The sequence below is a fragment of the Pinus tabuliformis genome, chromosome Q, assembly GCF_031772625.1.
Source record: "Pinus tabuliformis cultivar Carrire ecotype Pingquan chromosome Q, CPIR1, whole genome shotgun sequence".
In the NCBI taxonomy this organism is placed as follows: Eukaryota; Viridiplantae; Streptophyta; class Pinopsida; order Pinales; family Pinaceae; genus Pinus; species Pinus tabuliformis.
In genome coordinates this window covers 907360514-907388093 of record NC_142296.1, presented here as the reverse complement: position 1 = coordinate 907388093, position 27580 = coordinate 907360514, and the positions used below count along the sequence as shown (strand labels likewise).

At 34.7% G+C, this 27580-nt stretch overlaps 1 pseudogene; it reads left to right on the top strand.

The window, feature by feature from the left end:
- Positions 1-16186, top strand: part of LOC149222411 (nucleobase-ascorbate transporter 6-like) — a 46202-nt pseudogene extending 30016 nt beyond the window's left edge.
- Positions 16187-27580: the final 11394 nt, after the last annotated feature.

Sequence of the window (27580 nt, the reverse complement as noted above, 5' to 3'; positions counted from 1 at the left end):
CGTTGCTGGGACCGAGATCTGCCTAAGGGGGTGTCTGATGTTGAAATTGTGAAACCCTATGAAGAAAGAGATTGAAGATTTGTTGGATTAGAAACAGTATGAGTTCGTAGTTGGCCCTAACACACCCACGCGCAAACTAGAAGTTTAACATGACAAGCGCGATCAAGTTGTCGGTATTCAAAGGAGTAGGAAGCGAAGATCCAGACCAATTTTGGTTCATAGTAAGGGCAGTATGGCAAGCGCACGGAGTTACGAACGATAATATTAAAAAGGCTACCCTGGTGATTGCACTGCAGGACTACGCATTAACCTAGTCTATAAAGTACTCGAGAAATCACCCGAACACGGGAATAGCAACAATCCAGGATGCATTGAACAAAGAATTCAGCCGGCCAAAATCAGAAACGCAGTCGATCATCGGGTTCAAGAAGATCGCGATGCAGCCAAGTGAAACCCCTTGGGATCTGGATTAGACATTGAAAAGTACGATCTGAGAAGCTAACATGACACTAACGGATGGGCAGAACCATGCATGGTTTGTGGTGTCTTTAGCGCCACATCTGCAAACGACGCTATCACAGCAAAAGATCTCAACCCAAGCTGAAGTATTAGAGATAGCAATGAGGTTACATGAGACTTCGATAGAGGATCTTGGGTGGGGAGTTTAGCAGATCCACGCGCAAATACAAAACATGTGTTTAGAAATGCAAAGTTTGAAACAAGAGAAGGCACCCCAACCAGAAGCACGGGAGGAAGTGTGGTGCATAAAATGTAGAAGCCATGGCCACAATAAGGATCATTGTCTGGTCTTTGCGAACTATTTGGCAGTGGGGGGACCAATGTCGTTGCGACCAGAGGCACCAGCGGGGCCAAGCATGGCACCCTTGCTCTGGTGCATAATCTGTCAGGTGGGAGGAAAGCACAACATGGGCAAATGTCACCTACTGCAAAATTTTACCCAGACCCCCCAGCAGCTATTTTGCAATTTTTGTAGATCGGTGGGCCATGAGGAACGAGACTACCATAGTTATGAAGTGTTAACGGATCGAATACCTGCCTACAGGATGTAGACTAAGGTGCGAGGTCAAGATCTAGCCGCAATGATTGCGCGCGGTGGATTCTAGGGACGTGGACGAGGACGGGGAGGAATGGGGCTAGGAAGGGGCCACAGGCAGCTAATCTGTTACAACTGTAGAGGACCATGGCACTACACATGTGATTGTACCAACCCGACCAGAGTTCTAATCTAGGTAATAAATCATAAAATAAAAATAAATTTGAATAAATTACTTATATTATTATAAAATTGACTTTCTCTCAATTTCTTTTTAATTATAAGAAGCATAGCATTTTGTTAAATTATTATAAAATCTTCTTAATTCCTTGTTTGATGAAATAACATTTTTGTTTTTTTTCTAAAAATCTTATTTTAATAACTGTTATGAAATTTACAATATGGTTATGCTTTTCCATATTTCATTCAACCACATTAAAAATATTAATGTGGTTGATATAGACTTCGTAAATATAACTCAAATAAATTATTGTAACATGGAGAATGTCTTACTAATGCACACATTTACCTGCTTAACCATGTAGAAAATGTTATGGGTCAACTTTAATTTAAAAAAAAAGGAATTATAAATTAATGTTATAAATAATAATGAGGAATTTATCACGAAGGAACTTATTAGAATTGGAATAATATCAAATTCCTAAGAAATTGAGGGGAGCCACGCGACTTTTTAAATTTATTAAAAGTAATGGACCATTTTGCTAAGTAAAATTTGCTCATATATAAATGAATGTTATAAATAATAATGAGTGAACTTATCATAGAGAAACTTATTAGAATTGGAATAATCTCAAATCCCTAAAAAATTGGTGGGAGGGGAGTCACCTAGCACAAATCTATTTTTTAAAATTTATTAAAAGTCAATGCAACCTAACAAACTCTTTAATACACTAAAACTATTGATAAGCATTAAGACTAAGCATATACTCACATATTCCCTTGAGAATCAAGCTAGGCCCTCAATAAATAAATAAATAAATAATCAACAAATCCTCATCCACCTTAATTTCAAATAAAAAACCTTCACCAAAAATTAATATTTGTTATTTTTAATATAAAATTATAAATTAAAATCTATAACATACTGATATATCACGAATTTTTAATGTTAAATTTAAAACATAAATATATCACAGAAATTTTACCCAAAAAAAAACACTTTTCAATATTAAAAAAAATCAACATTTTTCATTACTCCTATCACTTTTATTGCAGTTTTATTATTTTATTTTACAACATTGAACATAATTAGGCTGATAGGCCTTCCTTTGAATGAGTTTAGTCGTCTACCTTTTCATTTTCTGATTGACATCTGGTATATGCTTTTCTATTTGACATCTGGCCACAAAAAATATTTTTTTGACATCTGGCTAGGCTATAGTATTTATGTTACAGAGGACCATCTCCCTTCTTATGTTATGTCCAGTTCTTCTCGCTCTCCAAAACCACAACAACATGCTGAACATTTGGCTGCTCCCTCCGTGATTTTAGCAGTGGAGGAAAATCAGCATAGTGGGGCTTGGAAACCCCGAGCTCATCTCCCCTTTATCACATTTCAGTCCAGGTTGATGATGAATGGTTTGGTATTTTCAGTACTTCCCAGACAATTTTAATTCATTGTTTCGATTTCACAGTGAAGACATGGAAAATCCCAAGGGCTTTCGCCGTAGAGATTGCATTTAGATTATTTGGCCGTTCTTGCTTAATCGTTTTGACCTGCTTAAAAAAATTGCTAACAGGTGAAGAAAGGTTCGCCATGGACGGAGAATATGAGACGTGAAGCTTCAGTTTTTGTGTTTGTCTTATGTTTTCTCATTCATTTCTGTATTTGTTTATCAGTCAATTTATTTTAAGGCAGTGCTTAAAAGTTTTGCAGAGACTTTGGGGGTGATGAGAGGAAATGTAGGACAAAAAATTCGAATGTGCCAAACGATGTTTGTATACTTTTTTTCCTCCATTTCATTAAGTTAGGTAAGGACTGATTCCTCTTTCTCAGTTTCTCAGAAAGAGAGAAATCATTTAGTCGTTTCCAATATACTCTCAGTTCTCAAAAGGTAGAAATCATTCTGATATTCTCAGTATACTCTATTTGTAGGTACAAATTCTGTCAGACTTTCCGCAAGCATTCGATAATTTCTCTGTTTACTTACAATTATGTTATGTCCTGAACCTATAATCGATAAGGATGCCCAAGGTAATTTCTCTGTTTACTTACTTAATTAAATGCTTTATACTGAGGCAATGAGGTCCTTTATGACATAGTTACAATCCAAATTTCACTGTGGCCTTCTCCACCTATATTGCACGAATTCATTTCCAATTTCTCTATCGTCCTTTATGACATGAGTTACAATCCAAATTTCATTGTGGCCTTTCCACCTATATTGCATGAATTCATTTCCAATTTCTCTGTCATCTGCTGGTTGGCACGAGTTCCATTTCCACTTTCCTTTGGCTTGCTACACTTATTTGGAATTAGTTTCAATTCCAATCTCTCTATGGTTTGACCCCTCCTGTGTGACATGATTTCCATTTCCATTCTCTCTGTGCTCTGCCCTATCTATATAGCATGCAGTTCAATTCAATTACCTTTATGGATGAGTTTCATTTCCAATTTCTTTGTGGTTTGCTCCACTGGTATGGTATGAGTTTCAATTCCAATTTTCTATGGTTCGCTTCACCTATATGGCATGCATTTCAATTTGAGTCTCTTTGTGGTTCGTCTCAATGTATGACACAACTTTCAATTCAAATCTCTTTCTGGGTTGCTGCAGCTGGTCTGCTCCACCTCTACGACTTGATTTTTAATTCCAATCACTCTATGGTTTGGTCCATCTGCATGGCACAAGTTTCAATTCAAATCTCTTTTTAGGTTTCCCCTCCTGTATGGGATACATTTAAATTCCAATTTCTCTTTTGTTTGCCCCATTCTTATAGCATAATTTTCAATTTGAGTTTCTCTGTGGTCAACTTCACCTTTATGGCATGAGTTTCGATTCCAATCCCACTGTAGTTTACTATTTTCTCCACCTCTATGGCATTAGTTTTAATTTGGGTCTCTTTATGATCTGCCCGACCCGTATGGTATAAGTTTCCATTCCAATCTCACTATGGGTTGTCCTACTTGTATGGCACGTGTTTATCACAATTCTCTCTTTACTGCGTACCCATTCTACTCTTATTTTAGTAGATGGGCTCCCTGAAATCTATGCAACCTCTTGCAAACACTCAGTTTTATGATAGAAGTATTCATATATGTGATAACAAAAGTAGAAGTTGATCAAATTTAAGTAGATCCAATCTTGGTTCAAGAAGTCGAAACACTGCAAGTGATCCTGGGATTCAGTGGTATGTGGGCTGTTGTTTTAAGGTTGGCTTGATCTCTATGCATTTTCTCAAGTAATTTCATTCAAATTTTCTACATGAACTAAGGATTTACAGTCTATAGATCCCGATTTTGTTGTCTTGATAGCATGGTGCGTGTCAGATATATGAGTCCTCTTTCAGCAGTTCCGCTAGTAACTCTTGTTGCTCTTAGGCTTTATGAACTTGGGTTCCTGAGGGTAAGTGGACACCGAGCACCATTTATGTTATGTTCACTTGGCTTAAACAAATTCTATTTCAAAAGCTGATCTCTATTTCACTCACTTGGTATTAAACAAATTTTCTATTTGCTTGAATAGAATTCATATGCTTCAAGTTTCAATGAATTCCATAATTACATTTGAGTTATATGGGTATAGAATTCCTAAGCTTGAGTGCCCTAGTCCAACATTTTTGTTAGTTAATATGGAAAGCTGCAGGGTACTCAAAATTACAGTGTGATTACAACTGGTTTGGAACAGAAGGACCTACTCAAGTATGCTAGCTAACTTGAATAGCACCCATATTGCTTGGATAATTACGGGCTTGATGACTATCTCTATTAAACAAGGTCCATCTGTTGGACTTTCATTTATCTTGAAGCAATAGATATTTTGATTTGATATCTACAGACTCTTCTTTTGAATGGAGGCAGTATGTGCTTTTCTGCATCGTAGGTGATTTCTAGACAGATACTTTGGTTGGAACTTAACACCTGCTTTTACACACATACTTAGGATGAAATATATTGCATAAACTAGATGAAACAAAAAATGTTTTTGGGAAATGTATTATGAATAAAAAATGTTTCAGAAATGTTTGACTTAGATTAGTCTTGATTTACTCCTAATTATATCGTCTAATATATATTTAAGGTTTAAATTTTTAACACAATAGCATATTATGTACGATCTTTATTAATATTAATCACATTAGTAATAAGCAGTGTTCGGAGTTGGAGTGTTTCACAAATGGATCATGGTAAGTTCTGAAAAGAATTATTTCCAGTTTGTTTTGAAACTTCTCTTGTGAAAATTTAAGCTATAATGACTAAATGACATAGCTACTGAATATTTTTGAATCCAGTGGATTCGATTTTACTTGCACTGATACACTTTTTAGCTTGAGTAGCTAGCATAGATGAAGTCCTTTCATCTGGTTAAAATGTATTTCAGAAATATTTGCATGCAGTAAAAGTATTAGTGACTAGCATAAGAATGACCTGACTCAAGTGTTGTCAATTTAATGAACTTTAAATCTCTAAAATTGACCTCATATGTCGTCTACCAAATCATGTCAGTTTATTCAGCTATTAGTTAATAGCCTGACTCTTAGTTTTTATTTTAACTTTCAACCGGTTAAACTTGCATTTACAATAATAAGTTTTGGGTCCTATCGAAACCAGTGTTGCAATTTTCAATAGATTGATAGGTTTTGCAGGTCAAACTTGGAATTTCTTCTGTTCACCAAACACCCATACGTTTGGATATCCATATTACCTGCCTTCAAATTTATGTTTGGATGTATATTTTGTAATATCTATTCTATTTGAATTTCTGTTTTGTTTGAAAATATATCCTCCTTTTTTGAAAAAAAGTCAAATGAAGTGTCGTACTCTGATGTTATTTACAGGTTGGGAAATGCATTGAAATAGGGCTTCCACAGCTTATTGCACTGGTCTTCTTTTCACAGGTAAGGAATTAACCAATTACCATTATGTGTAAACTTCTAGAGTGTATCTCTCTAGATATATATCATATTGTCTAGTCAATTTAATGTCTTAAATTGCTCTACATAAATTATCAATCCGGGTATCGTAAACTGATGAAGTGTGGTGCACTATATGTGCTTAGTTAACCTTTCTCTTACTTCGTTGTTTTATAGTTTATGTTGTTTTTGGGGTTTTGTTCTTGTTGGTTTTCTAAGGTCTTAAGAATACTTTTAAAGGACAAGTATGGATAAAGATTTCAAGACAAGGCCTATGTCCTTAATGGTAACTTCCAAAACTCAGCACTTCAAAAGAACTTAAAACATGTTATTGATGGAGTTAGTATTTAAACAAAAGTGTAAATATACAACTAGTTCAATCAAAATAAAATGCAATAATCAAATAATGAAAGAATGACTATGAGACCCAGTATCCTTGCTGCTTCAGCAAAAGGAAAAAATGATTCTATCACGTCATTAGTTCATTAAAAGTTTATGTGCATCACTAATCTACAATCAACTTGAAAGCAATTTATGTACAATAATATACATGTTAAAAAGAAAATAAAATGCAGTAATTCAAACTGTACATTAATATACATGAAAATCAGAAAAAGAAATGCAAGAAAATAAAGTAAAGACAACTATACAAGGCAGGGACCCCCTACTACCTATGAAATCAAAGCAAAATTAAACACACTTGCATAAATTAAAATTGCATGAATGAAAATCTAATCTACCTTACATTTTACAAAGCAATATTTACAAAATGAAATCTACTCTACTTACATCCTAATATGCTCCATGACATCTACTTCACATCTCCTTCCATGTTGAGAACATCAAAGCTTTATTCAATTTCTTCAAAAGTGCAAAGTACAACAAAGCTCTCCAAAGCTTTCAAAAGCCATGGGACTAACAAGCTAAAAGGACTAAGAAAAGACTAAAAGGGAAGACCAAAAAGACTAAAAAATGGAGAGAGATCTCCTATTTATACAAAAAGATGAGAGCCATCTCATTAATGAGAGTCCATGAATCTCTCCCTCTACCTCTAGAGTCCTAATCAAAATAGGAACTGTACAATTAGGAGATGTGACACATATCCTCATGATCCCATGATTCTTTCCAACCAAATTCGAATTTGGCCTTAGAGTGCCACATAAGGGTCTTCTAGAAGTCTCCTTTCAACCTACACATGTCAACAAACTCAACCCATTTGTTAGGTATAAGCATATGCACATTATTTTCTAATGTTTAACCACAAATTCACTTAAAAGGCTTAGAAATAATAAATATTGGAAAAACATAAAGGTAGCCTAATGATAATGAAAGTGGGATGAATGTGGTGACATAGTAGTGAAATGGAGGTGAAATGGAGGTGGTATAATGGACATAATAGTGAAAGTGTAATGCAAATGAATGACATTTTCAAGACTCAACATACCCCCCAACTGAAGCTATTGCATGTCCTCATGCAATATATATTACATTAACTTTTTTGATCCTTGAGCTTTGGCTTAACTTTGCATGATATCATTTGATAACTTCATATTTCTGCAAAGTGTTTCACTTGAATTGCAACATGGTTGGTTCTTGTGTTACAACCATTTTTTTTTTTTTGCCTTCTATTTTGATCTTTGAACTTTGCATAATGATATTTTGATTATTGTTGCAAAGTATATCTTTATTGGATTTCATGATGGTTGGTTCTTGTGTGACAACCATGATTTTGTTTGTATCCAATTTATCCTTTAAGCACTTTTTCAAAAGCCATTGTATGCTCATAATAGCAATGTAATAATTAATATATGTTGGAAGTATGTGAGTTCTTGAATATGATATGGACATGGCGAGATATGAATATGAATGTATCCCCCCCCCCCAACTGATGGTATTGGCAATTTTATGAAATGAGGAAGAGAAATGTTTTTCCAACAATTATCATTCTAGCTTTTTATGGAATTCTATGGTTAAAAGTTAGAAAATGCCGTACCTTCACTTACCCTTTGGAATGGATGAGTTGTATGTGGCTGAAAACTTCTGATCATATTCTTCTTCAAGTGGCTGAACAAGAGGAGTCATGGATAGAGAGATAAGATGGCTTTTTATTGCTTCTACTAAAACTTGCTGAATCTGCTCCAAAATGCTGAAAATAATAGTCTTCATGTCTTCAAAACTCATTGGCACAATTCCTACTATGTGAAAAGATGTTCTTATGTCGAACATAGTAGGAAATTGTTGGCTTAGTGGCCATTAATGGATGCCACTAGTCAACACGAGAACTCTCACCATTGATGACAATGAGAGTCAAGATGCCCAAACACATCTTGCTAGGTACGAATGAATTTGTTGATGTCGAGTCACCTAGAAGATCTAACGAACAAGGGACATTAATGTATTCCCATTGTTTGTCAGCATGAGGACTTGCCATTAAGGCATGCAAGTCTCAAGGTGTTTTTACAAAGAACTTAGACTCAAAGGACTATGGACTCAATAATTTGCATTGAAGCAGGGCTTATTTGCGGAATGAAAATGACAAGGAATGGAAGATGAAAATGGAAAATGGCAATAAAGAACAGAAATGGCAATGGCAATAAGCATGTGAATGAGCCTCTTGCTTTTATTTGTGGGTTATGAATGGACAAAAAGAGATGAAAAGTGTATGTGAATGTAAGTGAAAAGTATGGAGTGGAATGAGGTGAATGGTTTATTATGAAGTATGGATGTGATGGATGGATGTGATGGAGACAATAGTATCTGAAAGTTTTTCAAGTGTTTGGATCTAATTTTGCATCAACATATTTCCTCTTTGTTGCTGATCATCCTCTTATGAAACAAATTGGTCTCCTAGAGAGACACCATTCTCTTGTAGTCATTTGTCCTTCCTCCTGGAACCTGCAAAAAAAAACTAATACTTCTTCTGCAATGGAATGTAAGATTATCAAAGGAGAGAGGTGATCAATATCTCTAGTTATGATATTTACACACAAAACTAAGAATTTGTATTAATGAAACAAGTTCTCAAAGGAAAAATCAAAAGAATTTATACCTGCTTTGGAATTAGTGCCTCAAGTTGATGTTGCTTCTTTTCAGCAATTTATTTCATTATTTGCCATTTCAAACTCTAATGATATATTTCTCATTGTATAGATCTTGTTGAGATCTTTCCAATGGTACTTAAATCATCAAAATCTGATTTTGTATGAGAAAGATAGGTTGATTTGAACAATGAGGTTTTTCTGGCTGCGGAATTGGGGAACAGCTCTGTAACTAAAAATCTTGAATAAAAAGTTAGCCATTCATCTTTCATTATCAGTCCAAAATTAATCAATACCTTCAGAAAAGTGAGAAAATAACTTGTTTCATTTCATTGATTCAAAATTATTATTTTTTCTTGACATGCAGCGACTCAGTGTGGCGACTTTGTGATAACACACAATTTGACTTTCCTTTGACCAGGGTCTTTTTCATCAAATTTGACCGAATGAATAGGACACCATCCATGTACTGACATTTCCCTAGCTACCCATGTGACTTGTTTTGCGTGATGACACCTGCAACCTAGAGTTTAACAAAACAGCTGCGGAATCTGGGATTGGTTGCAGAAACCCTGTATTGGCTGCGGAAAGTGCAGAGTGTAGAAAGTGCTGTGAAATGGAGTGACTGTGTGCGTGTTCAAGGGAAGAACAAACTAAGCAGTTTCCCCATCTCAACTTCGGCTGAAGCTTTGACTGTGTATGGATGCTCAAGGAGGATGCTCACGGGAAAGATGGATGGACTACGGCTGTAAGTGGAATAGCCGCAGTGTTATGCAAGGTAATACGAGTTTGAAACGGAACTGCGGGGTTTGAAACAAAGCCGTGAAGTTTAAAACAGAACCGTGGATTTTGCAACGAGAATAAGAGTGGAAATGGTGTGAGTGAGTGAGGGAGTGGAAGACAAGCAACGGAAATAAGAGTTATACGGTGGAGAAGAGCCGTATAAGTTTTAAACACCTCTTGCTTGGCGGAGATCGTGGTGGAGAAGAGACCTATGCAATTTACACGTTTGAGCTGCAATTAACTGATTTGACTTTCGCTTCAAATAAATCACTTGAGTTTGACGAATTTTCAGCAAAGCATAGAGGTGTATGGTATGAGAGTAACGACAGGAACCTTCCAGATCGGATGACTGTGTACACATCTGCGGATATTACGGTCACAACGAATAAGACTATAATTTGAACAACAGCACATAGATGACTCCTATTTGGATTTCTCCTCCTCAGGCACGCGGAGCACATTCAAATTATCTGTTAATCAATTCAACTCCAGTTTTTTTCACGCGGCAGCAAGAAAGAGGCTCCAAAGAACCGAAGATTTCTCCCAGACCGCCACGAATTTCCTTAAACGGTTTCTGGGTTATCTAATTAACCCACCTAGAAAAAAAACCCATGTATTAGTTTTTTGAAATTCGCCTCCATTTGGGAAAATCGAGCATTTTAAATTTGACGTTTTTCTGTTGTTTACGTTTTCTGAGTTAACTGTTCTGTATTTTGATGAATTGCTGCATTCGGCTTTTTGGCTTGATTTACTGTTTTGCAGGTGTATGCCAAATGTGTTAGAACCTCTGTAATATGTTCCCTTTTCATTTCCTTCGGAAAAACCCTTGTCTAGACTCTACACGTTCTGATACTGATCGAGGGAAGTAACTTACTTAGCAGACCCAGTTCATGGTTTGGTGCCTAAGCAAGCCCAAATGAAGAAATCTATTGAGTCACTCTTGCTGCTGCCCTGTAGAGCAAGTGTGTACGGCTGTGCATGCTGTACTAAAATCACTAGTAGCTTTTGATGTAAATGATGGCTAAGGGATTGATACGTCAATCTATACCAATGATTGACCAATAGTCATTCTATTCCTTTCTTTCGTGGCTTAAACGGCGACAAACACCCAAAAGGGAGGAAAATGTGAAAGGATCCTGCATGCCTTCCATGTAGGCGAGTGAACCAGAAGCTCCGGCTCTGGCCTGGTATCCCACGCGTTAGGCTCTGCAATTCGTTTCTACCTGTGAAAATATCATTTCCTTTCTACCTTAAATGTCGGTAACTATTGCACAATCCAGCAATTTTTGTTTTCTTTATGGCATAGTTGAATTCCTCTGTAATTTTTTTTTTTTGTTATCTTGAATGCGCTTATATTTGGCACTGATTAACCAAGGAAACCTACTTCTTCAGCTGATTTTGTGATTCAGTTCAAGGTAAATTGAACTCCTAACCTCAGTCGAATTCTTTCAATCGGAGAGGAGAAATAATTGAGATGACAAATAGCAGCGGTAACAATGCTAATGATACTTCAGCAAATTGATGGAATATGGATGAGTGTTGAAGATTTTTACTAACATTGGCCTGCTGCTATTGATTACAAGTTTCAGAAAAACAACTAGAGGAAGCTAATTCTTTTGTAGGTTCATTTTAGAGCCAAAGCTTTGAACAGGAATGCAGATTTTCTATTGAAGCCACAGCGAAAACTAGGAATGGAGATAGCCATAGATTGTTTTTCTCTTCTTTTTTTCTCTGAAATTGTAAAATTTTATAAAAAGGATTAATGATTTTCAATTTCAGGCAGCAAATACTTCAAGAAAAACATGCTAAAAACATGACTTTGACTGAGGTCTTAGGCTGGTTTTTCATCGATTTGAGCTGGGTGACTAGGATAGGATCCATGTCGGGACAATTCTGGAGATGCCCATGTGGTCGGTTTTTTCATTAGATGCATGTAACCTGCTAAACCTTGAAACAACTGCGGAATTGTCAACTAGCTGCGGAATCAGGGCAGTTTCCGCAGCTAAGTTGCAAAACCTTAGTAGAACAGGATACAGTGTTTTGAAGACCACTACAAAGCATAACCAGACAATTTTGGACAATTTGAACCTATCAAAGCAGTTGAGTTTCATTTTTTTTTTTTTTTTTTTTTTAATTTATTGAATCAATTGAAATGTTTAAGTTTATTTTGTCTCCTTTTTTTTTCTTTTTTCTTTTTTTTTTTTACATAACAATTCTTTTTCTGATCCTCCAGATCACACAAAGTGCAAGAGGAGAGCATACTCAAGAATCATTAACTTTTTTTTTTTACTTAACAATCCTTTTTCTGATCCTCTAGATCACGCAAAGTGCAGGAGGAGAGCATACTCAAGAATTGTTAATAATTTTTTAGATGTAAGAAATAAGGTTTCCTAATTACACTTCCCCAGCAATGGCGCCAAAATGTCTAGTCAATTTAATGTCTTAAATTTCTTTACATAAATTATCAATCCGGGTATCGTAAACTGATGAAGTGTGGTGCACTATATGTGCTTAGTTAACATTTCTCTTACTTCGTTATTTTATAGTTTATGTTGTTTTTGGGGTTTTGTTCTTGTTGGTTTTCTAAGGTCTTAAGAATACTTTTAAATGACAAGTATGGATAAAGATTTCAAGACAAGGCCTATGTCCTTAATGGTAACTTCCAAAACTTAGCACTTCAAAAGAACTTAAAACATGTTATTGATGGAGTTAGTATTTAAACAAAAGTGTAAATATACAACTAGTTCAATCAAAATAAAATGCAATAATCAAATAATGAAAGAATGACTATGAGACCCAGTATCCTTGCTGCTTCAGCAAAAGGACAAGATGATTCTATCACGTCATTAGTTCATTAAAAGGCTATGTGCATCACTAATCTACAATCAACTTGAAAGCAATTTATGTACAATAATATACATGTTAAAAAGAAAATAAAATGCAGTAATTCAAATTGTACATTAATATACATGAAAATCAAAAAAAGAAATGCAAGAAAATAAAGTAAAGACAACTATACAAGGCAGGGGCCCCCTACTACCTATGAAATCAAAGCAAAATTAAACACACTTGCATAAATTAAAATTTCATGAATGAAAATCTAATCTACCTTACATTCTACAAAGCAATATTTACAAAATGAAATCTACTCTACTTACATCCTAATATGCTCCATGACATCTACTTCACATCTCCTTCCATGTTGAGAACATCAAAGCTTTATTCAATTTCTTCAAAAGTGCAAAGTACAACAAAGCTCTCCAAAGCTTTCAAAAGCCATGGGACTAACAAGCTAAAAGGACTAAGAAAAGACTAAAAGGGAAGACCAAAAAGACTAACAAATGAAGGAGAGAGATCTCCTATTTATACAAAAAGATGAGAGCCATCTCATTAATGAGAGTCCATGAATCTCTCCCTCTACCTCTAGAGTCCTAATCAAAATAGGAACTGTACAATTAGGAGATGTGACACATATCCTCATGATCTCATGATTCTTTCCAACCAAATTCGAATTTGGCCTTAGAGTGCCACATAAGGGTCTTCTAGAAGTATCCTTTCAACCTACACATGTCAACAAACTCAACCCATTTGTTAGGTATAAGCATATGCACATTATTTTCTAATGTTTAACCACAAATTCACTTAAAAGGCTTAGAAATAATAAATATTGGAAAAACATAAAGGTAGCCCAATGATAATGAAAGTGGGATGAATGTGGTGACATAGTAGTGAAATGGAGGTGATATAATGGACATAATAGTGAAAGTGTAATGCAAATGAATGACATTTTCAAGACTCAACACATATATCCTGTTCCTAGTCTTTCCATGATTTTTTAAATCTGTTGTATTAAATGATTTGTAATTGGAAAGATTGTGGCACTAATTTGTTGTAGAATGAAACTAACTGATTAAACTCTTTTGTCCTCCCTTTCAGTATGGTCGACATATCAAGACTCGTAAGAAGCCTTTATTTGAGCATTTTTCCATCATAATTGCAGTTGCTATGGTGTGGGCATATGCCCATATTCTCACTGTAGGTGGAGCATACAAGCATACCCCTCAAAAGACCCAAGCCCATTACCGAACAGACTGTTCTAGACTAGTTAGTGGTGCCATATATCCTGTTCCTAGTCTTTCCATGCTTTTTTAAATCTGTTGTATTAAATGATTTGCAATTGGAAAGATTGTGGCATTAATTTGTTGCAGAATGAAACTAACTAATTAAACTCTTTTGTCCTCCCTTTCAGTATGGTCGACATATCAAGACTCGTAAGAAGCCTCTATTTGAGCATTTTGCCATCATTATTGCAGTTGCTATTGTGTGGGCATATGCCCATATTCTCACTATAGGTGGAGCATACAAGCATACCCCTCAAAATACCCAAGCCCATTACCGAACAGACCGTTCTAGACTAGTTAGTGGTGCCAAATGGTATGCATTCTTACAAGAAGCATGCATACTAATTGTCATGTCACTTCATACAGTACGTTCTCATGTAAAGCCTCAGCATGGTCTTTATTATTCTGCAGGATACGTGTTCCATATCCATTTCAATGGGAAGGACCTATTTTTGATGGAGGACAAACTTTTGCAATGATGGCTGCAGCATTTGTGTCTCTTGTTGAGGTCTTCCTGCTTGCCATATATCAGATATTCTTTCTTCTCTTTTATTTTCTTTATCCCGTTGACATTTCTGATAGTTATCTATGGGTTTCTATTTAAAAACAAAATTGGGTATTGACTAATATTTTTTTTCTTTAATAAATTTGCAGTTTACTGGTACATTCTATGTTGTTTCAAGGTTTGCAAGTGCCACACCTCCCCCTCCATCTATCAATAGCTGTGGTATAGGCTGGCAGGTAAGGAAATGGATTCGTTGCTTTCACCCTTATGGCTTCAGGTAATTGGAAGATTGTATCACTGTCGTTGATGGAATGTAATGGTCCTCTCTACAGGGAATTGGAATTTTATTGGATGGGATGTTTGGAACTGGAAATGGGTCCACAGTATCAGTGTAAAAACCAGGCAACTTGACCCATTTCTGGCAACTTTAGCTGCAACTTGACCCATTTCTAGCAATACTAGCTCTAAAATTTGTCTTATCTTGGGAATTTGCAGTGAGAATGCTGGTCTTTTGGGGTTGACATGAGTTGGGAGTCGCAGGGTGCTCCAGATATCAGCTGGATTTATGATATTCTTCTCTGTTCTTGGTGATAATCAACTCAAGTTTGGATATTGTTCTCATTTTGGGGTTATTCCCTAGTCTAGGATTTTGCATTGCTAATTTCATGTTAATGTGTTCCAAGCAAATTTGGAGCAATCTTTGCTTCTATTCCAGCACCCATTGTCGCTGCCTTGTACTGTCTCCTCTTTGGCTATGTTGGTATGTATACAGTGTACACAAATCCTATGTGTTGAGCTGCAAAGTCAGTCAACTAGTAGTATCTTAGCTGTTGCCATAATGTATAATGGATGTATGCATAAAACCTTAAGGTTAACTCATATTGGCAGACACTTAGTTTGTACAATGCAATTTCAACATATTAGGGTAAAACAACAATTCATTGGGTACTTATATTCGCAGACAGTTTGTACGATGCAGCTTTAAAATTGTAGCGTAAAACATCAATTCTTTGGGTTTTGCCTCATGTCTAAAATTTTTTGTATTCTTGATGAGCAGCTTGTGGGGGTCTCAGTTTCCTTCAATTTTGCAATCTAAATAGTTTCAGTGCAAATTTCATCTTGGGCTTCTCTCTGTTTTTGGGATTATTGGTAGCACAGTACTTCAATGAATTTACAATTTCTTCTGGTCATGGTCCAGTCCACACTCATGGACGATGGGTAGGGTTCTTACAACTTCTTTCAGGGACTAAATTGAAATTTTTTGGCTAGCAGTTCATTGTGGCGACATTCCCTTCATTCTTCAAATTTTCAATGTTTTTAACTTTAAACATTTTTGAATGCCTTTTTTAACATTTCAATGACATTATCAATGTGATTTTCTCGTCACCACCTTTAGTTGTTCGCAGCGTAGCATTGTTTTTGGATAACACTCTACATATGGGGGAGAGTTCAACAAGGAAAGACAGAGGCCATCATTGGTGGGATAAGTTCCATTCATTCAAAACCGATCCTAGAAGTGAAGAGTTTTATGCTCTCCCTTTCAACCTGACCAAGCTTTTCCCATCTGTTTGAGGATGAAACTCTATTTTAGAGGTGGGGTCTTTGTTTTATCAATAGCCTTGGTGCATTTGGAGAATAATTAGAGTGTCTTCAATTCAGAAAGAGACAACTTCACAGTGTGAAATCTAAGATGTCTATATTTTATATCTATCACTTTTTCACGAATTATCTCAAATGGATGCCTCTGTGCCCTGGTCAATAATTTTCAGAGAACTTCAAGATCACCGCTCTTGGCAAGCAGCAAAAGGAGAATAATGAAAAGGAAAAGTACATTTCAGACTCTCAGAGTGGTCAGTATGTTATCTTGACTCCAATTCAAAAGAGGCAAGTTGTGCATAGAGTAGGTTATTTTTGTAAGTACTTTTGAAGATGCAACAGAATGTTTTTGTTGTTGGTGCTTCAAATTGAGCCAATGAGCATTTATCTGGAACTCGAGAGTCATATAGAGTCATTTTATAGTAATGATATCTTAAGCCCCCTTGCAAAGGCATTAGTAGGAACTAGCAGTACAATTGCTTTTTGATATTCTCCACGCATAATGCGAGAATTATTAGTTATTCATAGCACATGTTTAAAATATAATTTTTTTTGGTAAATGTTGTTTGCCTTTGAAATAAAGACTTCAGCTCCTGTTGACAAGGCACTTTAGGCTTACCATTAACTTTAGCTTCATGATTTTCTTCCAAAATGAGTGCATGGAAATTATTGCAGCAAAAATGAAATGACATTGGAAAAGTAACGAAAAATATAATACAGCTTTTCAAATGGCATTCCATGCAATGTATCACACATTGCTTTTGGGCATTGTCATCTATTCTTTTGTACTTTTTATTATGTTCTACATATTGGGGATTTTTTTCTTATGCATCTTATGCATCATGATCAGATATGCTTATTATTGTTAGTTTCATCCTAGGTATATACTTTTCAGTTTTTCATGACAGAATCATTTGTAGTTCTCTTGGGGGTAGGTAGCATTCACACGTGTTGCCACTAATATAACAGGGGCCGCTAGAGTTGCAAGATCATCCCCATGTTGTAAACTTTATCTGATAACATAACAACAAAGGGAAATTTTGAACATCCATTGCATCTACCTTGTTTTTTAAGAAAGTTCTGAGCATTCTTGGATTGAATGTTTGCTTTGGAGATTGTACATGTTGGTGGAAGAGATTAAAAGGAAGGTCATCTTCTCTCTGTATTGTTATCTCTAGGCCATCACATGTAGAATATTTCTACACCTTTCTAACCAAGTATAAGTTATGTAGTAGTATTAGAACCTAAAAATGTTAGATCCTTGTGTACCTTCAATTGATGCAATGATGCTTCAGCCATATTGGTTGATTCCAAAAAAAAGGGTTCAATAGTTAGTATAGCATCTCAATAGATACCCTCCACGTGTGGTGCCTTGAACCAATAACATGGAGATATGTGCAAGGGAACCTATTCAAATGGAGATACATCAATAGGTGGAGCACTCCAATGAAACAAATTCCATAATAAGTTGACTAGTTCACTTCTTAAGGAAGATGCTTGTTCTTTTAAATTTAGGCTGGAAAAGGTCAGTCCCTTGGTTTACTTGTTTGCTCAATTGCTGGGGGAATGTACCATATGGAGGAAGATGCAAGTATTTGGAATGGCCTACGAAGGTTGGAGTACACAATTTGGGGCCCCACACATATTTGAAAGTGTTTCTTGCAGAAGTATTTACCCTTGAAGTGCCTTTGGAAGATGGATGTTAAGCATTGAAGCCCTTTGTTTCCAATGTTTATGGAGGTATTCCTCTCTTTTGGGGCTATATGGTGTAGAGTATTGTACATGTGGCATAAAAAAAAACTCAAATTTTATATATAAATCTGTGGAATAAGTTCTCCCTTTGGAAACTATTTTTTTTACCCATTACATCCCTAGAGTCAGTCCTCCAACAACAATGCATCTTTCCACTTCAAAAATACTATTATTTTTTATTGCAACTACACATATAACATAAAACTTAAAAGGTAATTGGAACAAAACTAATAGTATATAGTATATATTGTCAAACAAAACATACCATAAACCTCAAACTTCAATATATAGGAACAAAGCAACCCTACTAATAATTAATCTTCTAAATGACTTGGACATATATATATTTTTTATCCATTATTATTTGCTTAATTTTGAAAACCAAAGTAATTTTTTTATCAAAATTCTACAAGGCTTATTTGTTAATCAGGTAGCTGATCTATTTCATTATGTACTCTGCAATGCTTGATGACAAACTATGAAAGGTTCGTAACTTTGCTATCACGAATGTGTTTTTTTTTCCTTTTTCTTGATTTTGTCAACAATTAGGAATTATGGGGGTGTTGATTATAGTTTTAGTTGTAGCCTTTCAACTTTTTGGGCTTATTTTCTTATATTAAACATTTGTGGAGGGTTTCAACGAAATAACATTTCATTAAGTATGTATTTACAAATAAACGATTTTGGGATCAAATCCCATAAAGTAATTTTATATTTGCTCTTCAAATTCTTTCAAGTTTTTGAAAGTAAAACCAATGAATTATCAATATAATTTTACCATAATAAAAAACAATTAGAAAGACTTTAGCCAACTCAAATTGCTCATCAGTATCTCTTCTAGAGAACTTCCCATATAAAAATATTGGGAGTATCCAAAAAGAAAACTTTTAATTAGGTAGGAATTTATACAAAAATTATTATTTTAATCAAATTAAAACTTTTCCAATTTAATAATCTTATCGGCCTCTCTTTATACCTTTTGGGACAATTGCTAGTAAATAATCATTTAAATATTTATATATATAGTACTTACCATATCCGTGACGGCAAAATGAAGTCAATTCAAGAGAAAATGCATGTACCTTAAGAAATGGAAGACGATGAGCTTTGCCATTATATTCATACTGAACCCTACTCCTACTGTGAGGCACAAGCTCCTTGTATAATTGTCAGTGTTCCAACAAAATTTAAAGTCAAGACTTGAAAGATTTATTAGATTATCTTGATGCGAGCCTCACTTAAAGATTTTTTATTTATTGTTTTGATTCACTTAAGCCTTGTGTAAATATTTTTACAATTTCTATGGGCATTTGTCCCTTTAATTTGCAAAGCAAGATTTTTTAAACAAACCAAATCCACTCCCCTTCATGATCCACAAAATTGATGGCACAATCGAGCCCCTCTTAGTAATACATACCCACTAATAACGTAATACTCATGAAAATGCATTATTCCAATCAACATCAATATAACAAAACAAAACAAAAAAAACTTTTGAGGAAATCTTACTATCCAAGCGTATCATTATTTGGATTGTATATTTATTATTGATGGTTGTCCTTGCTCATAAATAAACAATTTGATTCTATATTTACTATACATTCTCTTTATGCACCTTATCAACAATTTCATTTTAGCATAAGGGTGTTGCAATTTCATGGTAAATAATTTACATGGGTTTTTTTTATTTATTAGTCTTTTCTTTGGTCGAACATATCCTAAAGCTATTTACAAAATTCTAATTTTTTTTAGGTTCTTACTCCGTCATTAGCCTTGTAGAAAATATCGATATTGACACTTTTCATAATATATGACATGGTATCACAAAGGGTAAAAAAATGCATTTTTTTTTTAACCTTTGTTACATGGGAACTGCTCTCGAGAGATGGGAAACGTGTTTCAATGGTTCCCGTGCTCCCAGAGCTTTGGAACTACAACAGTGTGTTCCCCTTTCAGAAGGAATGACAACAGGAGTTGGGGACAGTTTTGGGAGCTTTGAAGATGTTGACCAAGAACTAGTCGAGAGAAAATTTTGTGGAGTTCCCAGTTGTGGCAACGCTGACTTGACACAAATTGGCAGGATTTTCTTTTTGGCGTCAAAAAAACCCCAATTCTCGCGAAACTGACTCCAAGCATCCATAAATGTTGGTTCCTCGGGCCTACTTTTCACTCATGAATGATTCTATCACTGAGGTTTGTTGTTGAGAGCGAGAGGAGAAATATGTGTTCAGTGTTCACCCCAGTGAATAGTGGGTTGATAGCTAACCCAACGAACAATTTAGGTACACTACAATGATTTATTTAATATTACTAATTTGACAGGTACATACTTGTATGAAGAGCTAGAAAACATGAGGACTTAGCTTGTGTTTTTCATTATTAAATAGAAAATAACACAAAGGTTTGATGTTGTCAAACACTAACAACATTCTAACTAACTAATACATAAGTATTTAATAGGAACAAAAAATCAATTAACTAATAAGCAGACTGACTCAAACATGTGAGATTATAATCTAACATTTCTCTTTAATCTCAATTGTTGTATTTTTGAGCAACAAAGATTCTTATGATAGAATAAATTTGGCTCACAAATAAAATACCCAAAAGCATTGGAATATAAAAGTAATTATAAGGACAATAAATATATTTATATGGGTAAAAAAGATATATTGAAGTCAATTACAAATGAGGATCTTGTTATAGCTGCTAGAATAACTCACCAAAAATTTTGACCTAAATTAATTTGGGAGCCCCTACCAATATCTTGAAAGATCATGCTTCTAATTTTTTGTAAGTGATTGATCTCACCATAAGTTTGCTTCAATCATGCCTAAGAGAAAGTGCAATTACAGATTCCAAGCCTAGCACACTTTTCTTTGCTAGTGAAGGTTCATTTAATAGTGATAGAGAGGCTCTAGAGCTTATCGCATATCCTTGTGCTCAACCGCATCTTCATGTGTGAGTGCATCACACGTGTGGACACAATTATATAAAGTATTAAACCTAAATTTACATTTCACTATTTCATTTAACCATTGTTGGAGCTTTGCGCACTTTTCATAAGAAGAGCTTTTACTATCCCTCCAAAGTGTGAGTGTGTTTTGTGTTCAATCCAGGTGAGCCTCATTCCCTCATATTTGATTTTTGTGATTGAACTCTCATAGTTTAAGTTCTACAAGTTTTTAGTTGTGTGTCTATTGTTCTTTTGCAACCCTTTGTATTCCTATGAATGGTTGAATGTATATATTTGTGTATGCTCTCTTAATCTCAATTCTCTCTATACCTAGACAAATTTTGGGAGTTTTCGTCTACCTATAGATCACGAATGTGATTTCCTTTAATAAATTTTTTTGAATTCTAAACCTGTCACACCAACACATATCAATACTATAACATTTATTATCTATCCTCTACGAACTCCGCTTGTGCCAACATTCTTACAGAGCCTCTTTTTTGCACGTTCACACAAGCCAAATCCCTAATCATATATCCTAGCCATTGTTATTTATGGATGCAGTGATATCAGCGCTTTTCCTTGACATGTTTGCACAAGATAGAGACATAGCAATAAAACTCCTAGCTCTAGAAACTTTGAATGCACTAAACATTGACTTCTTGCTCTTCATAGTCGAACTCATACATCCCATAATCCTAGTCTAGAGCCATTATATCTAAAAACTCTGACTATGACTGGTACATGTTTCTAACCCTTTGCTATCACACTTCACATCTCTAACTTCTAGCCTAAATTCCCCTACCTCCATCCAATGTGAGTGTGCCCAACACACTTTTAACAATGAAATATTTTAAATGAAATAGAAGGAAAAATATAGATTTTCTAGACTAAGTGTATATTTTCAATTAATGATTTTGAATTTCTAGGGTCAAGAAATCTTCAGTGCATTAGTGTCCCATGCTCCACAAAATTCATTCCTCCAGTGTCAACAAAAGGGCCAATGAGGGAAATAGTAGAGAGTAGCATTAAAGGAGTAGTGTACATTCCTAAGCGCAAGGTACCAATCCTTAAGGACATGACCTGTTTCATTGACAAGTCAATTTCACTATCATGGCCAACAATATTCAAGGATTTCACTAGGAATGAGATCCTAGAAAATAAAGAGAACACAGATGTGTACTTCAATATCAAGAATTCTTAACTTCATAAAGTTGGTGCACATCATCTTGTGTTTCCTTCTATAGAGACTACATAGTGGATACTTCAACACATTGAACTTGAAAATATGATTGTCTAAAGCTCAAGGGGTGAATTATTGGCTACATATCAAGCACATGACCTGCACATGTATTATTAGTTACACAAGCCACAAAAATATTTGAATTTACAATGGTATATTAGTTTTAAGAAACCTAGCAAAGACATCCTCAAATATTGGTGGCAAGAACCAAGTAAATTTTGACAGAAACCCGAAGGGATATACCAAACCATGATGTTGAGGAAAGTATAGCAGTACCTAATGGTTATGTGTTGTCAAATCCATGGAAAAGATGATGTTGATTTCTTTGAGGAGAAATGGTTTTGCACGGTATATTCTTGTGCAACTAAAGGTACTATTTTCAATTGGTTTGATATCGTAGCAATATCCTTGCCAAATTTTGTCAAGAAAGTAAAGAGCACAGGAGAAGGTGAAAAACCAAAATTCTACATGTCCTCTTATTTGCTAGATAGTATATGCACAAAGAATGGGTTCCGAGGAATGGAATGGAAGTGGGCATTCAGTAAGGAAGTAACTCAGTTTCTCAGTTTCCAGCACATTATTTTTCCGTGGTATTTTTATTTGTAAAGGTTGCAGTGTGTTTATTTCGATATTTGTAGTAGTAGATAAATTGTTAAATTAAATAAAAATTAAGATAAATTGTAATAAATTAAATAAAAATTAGGAGAAATAATACCAATTGCTACAATAAGATTCCATATTGGAATTTTCACAGAAACTAGCTCAGGGGCAGTGCTCGTAAAGATTATTTAAACTCATTGATTGGGTAAAGTAGTATTTTCTCCTTAGTGATTTTGTGGTAACCTAAACGAAATATAACAGATAAGTTTTTATGTGAATAATTCTATTTTATTTATATGTTTATGTAATTTCTTTCTTATATGTAAATGGGTTATTTGATTTGATGATGTGTTGTATGGTAGAGAATTGATGGAATGGGAAGGTTTTGAATTTCATTGAGGGCTATATTATTCTTTGGGCCCAATCGGATAAAGCCCAATAACCCAAAGATAGTTTTGTGCCCCATTTAAAAGAAATGAAATGAGGGCCTACTTTATCTTAAGCCAAGATACAAATAAATTTATAAAACATGACTAAAGGATAACTGAATTTCAAAAGGATAAATATTTATTGTTATGTTTTGTGCAAGAACCGATCCGGAAATAAAGAAAACATACATACATTATAACCATAATAATAAAAGTTTGTGTGGAGAATACCACAAACAATAACTGCAAATAGATTTAGTAAAAATTATAGACAGATAACATAACAGAAAAGAACAAGATAGATAAGAATCTATTGCTTAAATCAAGATATATCATATCAGAGAATTGCTTTCAATTAATTAGGCTGATAGGCCTTCTTTTGAATAAGTTAATCGTCTACATTTTCATTTTCTGATTGATATCTGGCAGATGATTTTTTATATAGATCATAACATGACATCTATCCAATTACTGATATTTTATATCACGATGACATCTGTCAAATTACCCTTCCTGTTACCTTTGTCGTGCTTGCGAGGGTCGATCTCTGCACTTGGAAATCCGTTAAGTGTTCTTTGGCGGACGAGTCGTGTTGTTTGCCATTTGGATGCGCTTGCGAGGGTCGATCCCTGCACTTGGAAATCCGTTAATTGTTCTTCGGCGGATGACCTAGGTTGTTTTCCATCTGGATGCTTCCTCAGTTATTTGCCTATGCACTAAATTTTCCAATGCCTAAGTTCCTTCAATCACAGAGAAAGGTCATGGCCATGCCCTGGATGGTTGTAGTGGCTTTAGTCATACACATTTTCTTGAGCTGGTTCTTTATTTTGAATCTGGGATGGGTTTTCCCAAGAGAAGCCATAACTCTCAACCTTGCATGAGTGATAGTTGATGCAGGGCAACTAATATATATAATGTCGGGTGCCTTTCCTGGTTCATCTATTCAAGGTTGGTGTTCCAAGATTTGCCTGCTGCCTTGGCTTCCACTGTGGTGCTATTTCTTCAATCATTTATTTCTATGCTCTATGGTTTTATTATTTAGTTCGTTCATATCTTAGCAAAAGTACTCATTCTCATCATGTACTCTAAATTGGCAGCGTAGAGTTCTGGTATTTTATGGTACAATAATTTGCAAAATCAATTTATGTATATAATATTCTTTATCGGTACATCAATCTTACAGAGTATAGTAATTATCTTACTGGAAACCATTATGCCTTTGCAGTATGAATTTGAACAGATGAGAAATGATGATAGCCCTTCGATTCAATGTTGTTGTTAGGTCTGTTGGGTGGTTCCAGTTCTTCCCTATGATAGTCGGATTGAACCAAATAAAATCATTTGAGTGGTGCCCAAAAACCAGAGTATGACTATCTATCTCTATTTGTATTGGGTGTGTTGGGCTGCAGTGTGAGAGTATGGAATGAACTTGGAGCTGGGTGCCCAAATGCTGGACAGTTTGCAGTAGCAGTGGCGACCTTGAATGATGATGACTTCACCAATATTACAGAATGGTAGCAGTGGCGACCTTGAATGATGATGACTTCACCAATATTACAGAATGTGAGGAATATTTCAAGTTCATTTACAATACATAGAAGTTTTGGCCAATGTGAACTTTCTACAGCAGAAGCCTAAGATATTGTTTGTAGCTAATCGAAAGTTAAACAAGCAAGCAAAGGATCTTATGGAAGATGGCAACACGAATGGTAAAATTTGCAAAACCCTAATGAGGTTTCTGGTATATTATAGAAAGTCCTGAGAATGTGTGGGTATACTGTCTGCAACATCACAATATCAAAGAGGTTTGAAATTTTTGTGTAATGTTTAAACTACAACTTGGTGATGTATCAGACATGGAGAAGTATTTTATATGCACCATAAAACTGTTATGGAAACTGACAGCGGTGTCATTGATCAATATAATCGTCAAGTTGTCTCCTAGGTGTGAGACAAATGCATTAAAAACATACTCTGAGGCAATTACACCTGAAGGAGATTATTTTTCCCTGAAGCAATCACAAAATTGATGCAAGGGATAATCAAGAAGGACATTATGCTTAGCTTAAATATACAAATCATTTTTTTACCAAGGCGCCCCACGGATTTAGTTTTGCACTCTCTCCTTTTAGATAACTAATTAAAAAGAGTCGTATTTACAATTTAGTAGAGGTGTGTTTCATCATCTAAGAAGGTTCGATTCTCTCTGCGTATTAAGATTTTCGGGGGAGCCGATTAGGGTGGATTTCGATAGCTGTACTATTATGGTTTACAGGTTTGGTTTGGTTTGAATTAGCTAGGTGGCAAAATCTTAAAGCTTACACTTCCAAATCTCATATTAATCTAAATTTCAATTTTATATTTATCATGTATTAAGAAGTATAAAATAATTGTTGTCCACAGTATATGAATATCGATTTTAATTTTAAATAAAGAAGATGTTTTATTTTAAGAATTTAGACCTTCTCAAAGATTGATCAATTTAGAAATATGATATATTAATAATGATTCTTATTTTGTAGATATGTTTATGGTGTAAATTTTTTTTGTTTTTGTTTATTTTTATTTTTAATAATAATCATAATCATAATAATAATAATAATAATTTATTATTATATAAAACAGTGAAATTTTTTATTAATATTAATAATGAAATATTTTATAGATAAAATTAATAAAAAAATTATATATATAAAATGGAATTTAGAAATATACATAACAGAATTTAGAAATATTTTATTTATAATAGATATTGAAATGTTTTTAGTTATTAATATCTTTGAAATATTATATGTCAACTCCTTGTTAAGCATGAAAGGAATTACACATTTCTTTCATATTGGGTTTACAAATTTTGTATCCACGCTAGATATTAAAAGAAAGATAAGAATTATTTAGGAAGCATGGCATCTGCACTAGGGATATTTACTTAGTCATTATGGCATTACCAAGGATGTCTCACTCTCTGTAGTTGCAAGCTTGAAATGTGGTACCATTGGCAAGTGTACACCTTCAACTTCTAAGTCCAATTATTTCAAGGATGCCCTCAAGCTAGGATCTGGCTTTCCAACACATAAAAGAATCCTCAGGGCCTACTTTCATTGTGGATGAGTTAGATGAAACCCCAGATTTGTTTTCTAGAGCAATATATCATCTATAAATCTAAGAAGGATTTTATGAGGTATGTAGTGATTTTTAGGTCAATGGGTTTTGGCCTTCGACAAATGTGCTATATCCAAGATTACAAGAGGGTTTTTGATGAAAGGCCCTGGTTTTTGGGGAGGTTTGGGATTTTCCTCATGCCCCTTCACATTCTTCGTCGATATATGTTAGTTGAAGTGGGAAAATCCATCGGTTGGTTCATTAATGTATATACAAAAAGGCTACAAAAGGGAATGAATACTTTCCTTGCATATGTGTTGAAGTAGATCTTACCAAGTTGTTCCTAGATAAAGTTTATCTCCACTAGAATGGATTAACTTTTACGGAGCTATTCCATTATGAAAATATGACTTTTTTGTGTAAACTCTGCCAACCACCTGGGAATGTGTAGAATGTATGCCTTTTTTCTTAGGGGCACCCTTCTTCTCTAGCTTTCAAGAATAAATGACAACGCAAAACATATGGCCTACGCATCTACAAATGCCTTTCTCATACAACTTTTCCAAACCTAAGATCTAATGCATGACATTTCATCTTCAAAAGTTGACCTTGATACTTTTGAAAATGCAAAACATATGGCATACACGTCTACAATTGACTTTCTCATACAACTTGTCCAAATTAACAAACCTATTGGCCTCTTTTTGCACCTTTTGGGGCAATTGCTAGTATAGGTATATTTCTATGTAAAATAAAGTTAAATTTCAAAGACATATGTATAATAATATGATAGTACGTTGTTAATAGTCAACAAATGGATAATATTTGGATTATGGAATCTATCCAAAATAATTAAAACAAACAACAATCTATTATAATCACAAAACCCTGGTTCAAATTATATAATCTTGTAAGATGCTCCGTGACATGAGGCTTGGAACCATTGAATACGTAAAATGATAATTAATTAAGTATAAGGCCAATAGTCGTAGCATAGAAGAAATTATATAAATTTTCTACAAAGAGCATAATTGTGTTCTTAAAACCCTCATTCGGCTGACAGTCATAAGTTGACTTGTAACAAGGAAAAAGTGAAATTATCAAAGCTTGGAATACATAATGGGTTCTGAAACATTGAATACCCACTCCTGTGCAAAAAAAAATACATGTACAAGTCGCTAAAGAGAATGAATTAGATATAACATAAAATTGTAAATGAAGTAGCCAAAGGACAACAAAAAAGACTGGAATCAATTACTAACTAAGTTTGGACGTCCCATAAGCAATCCATAAGAATTCCTATCAAAGGAA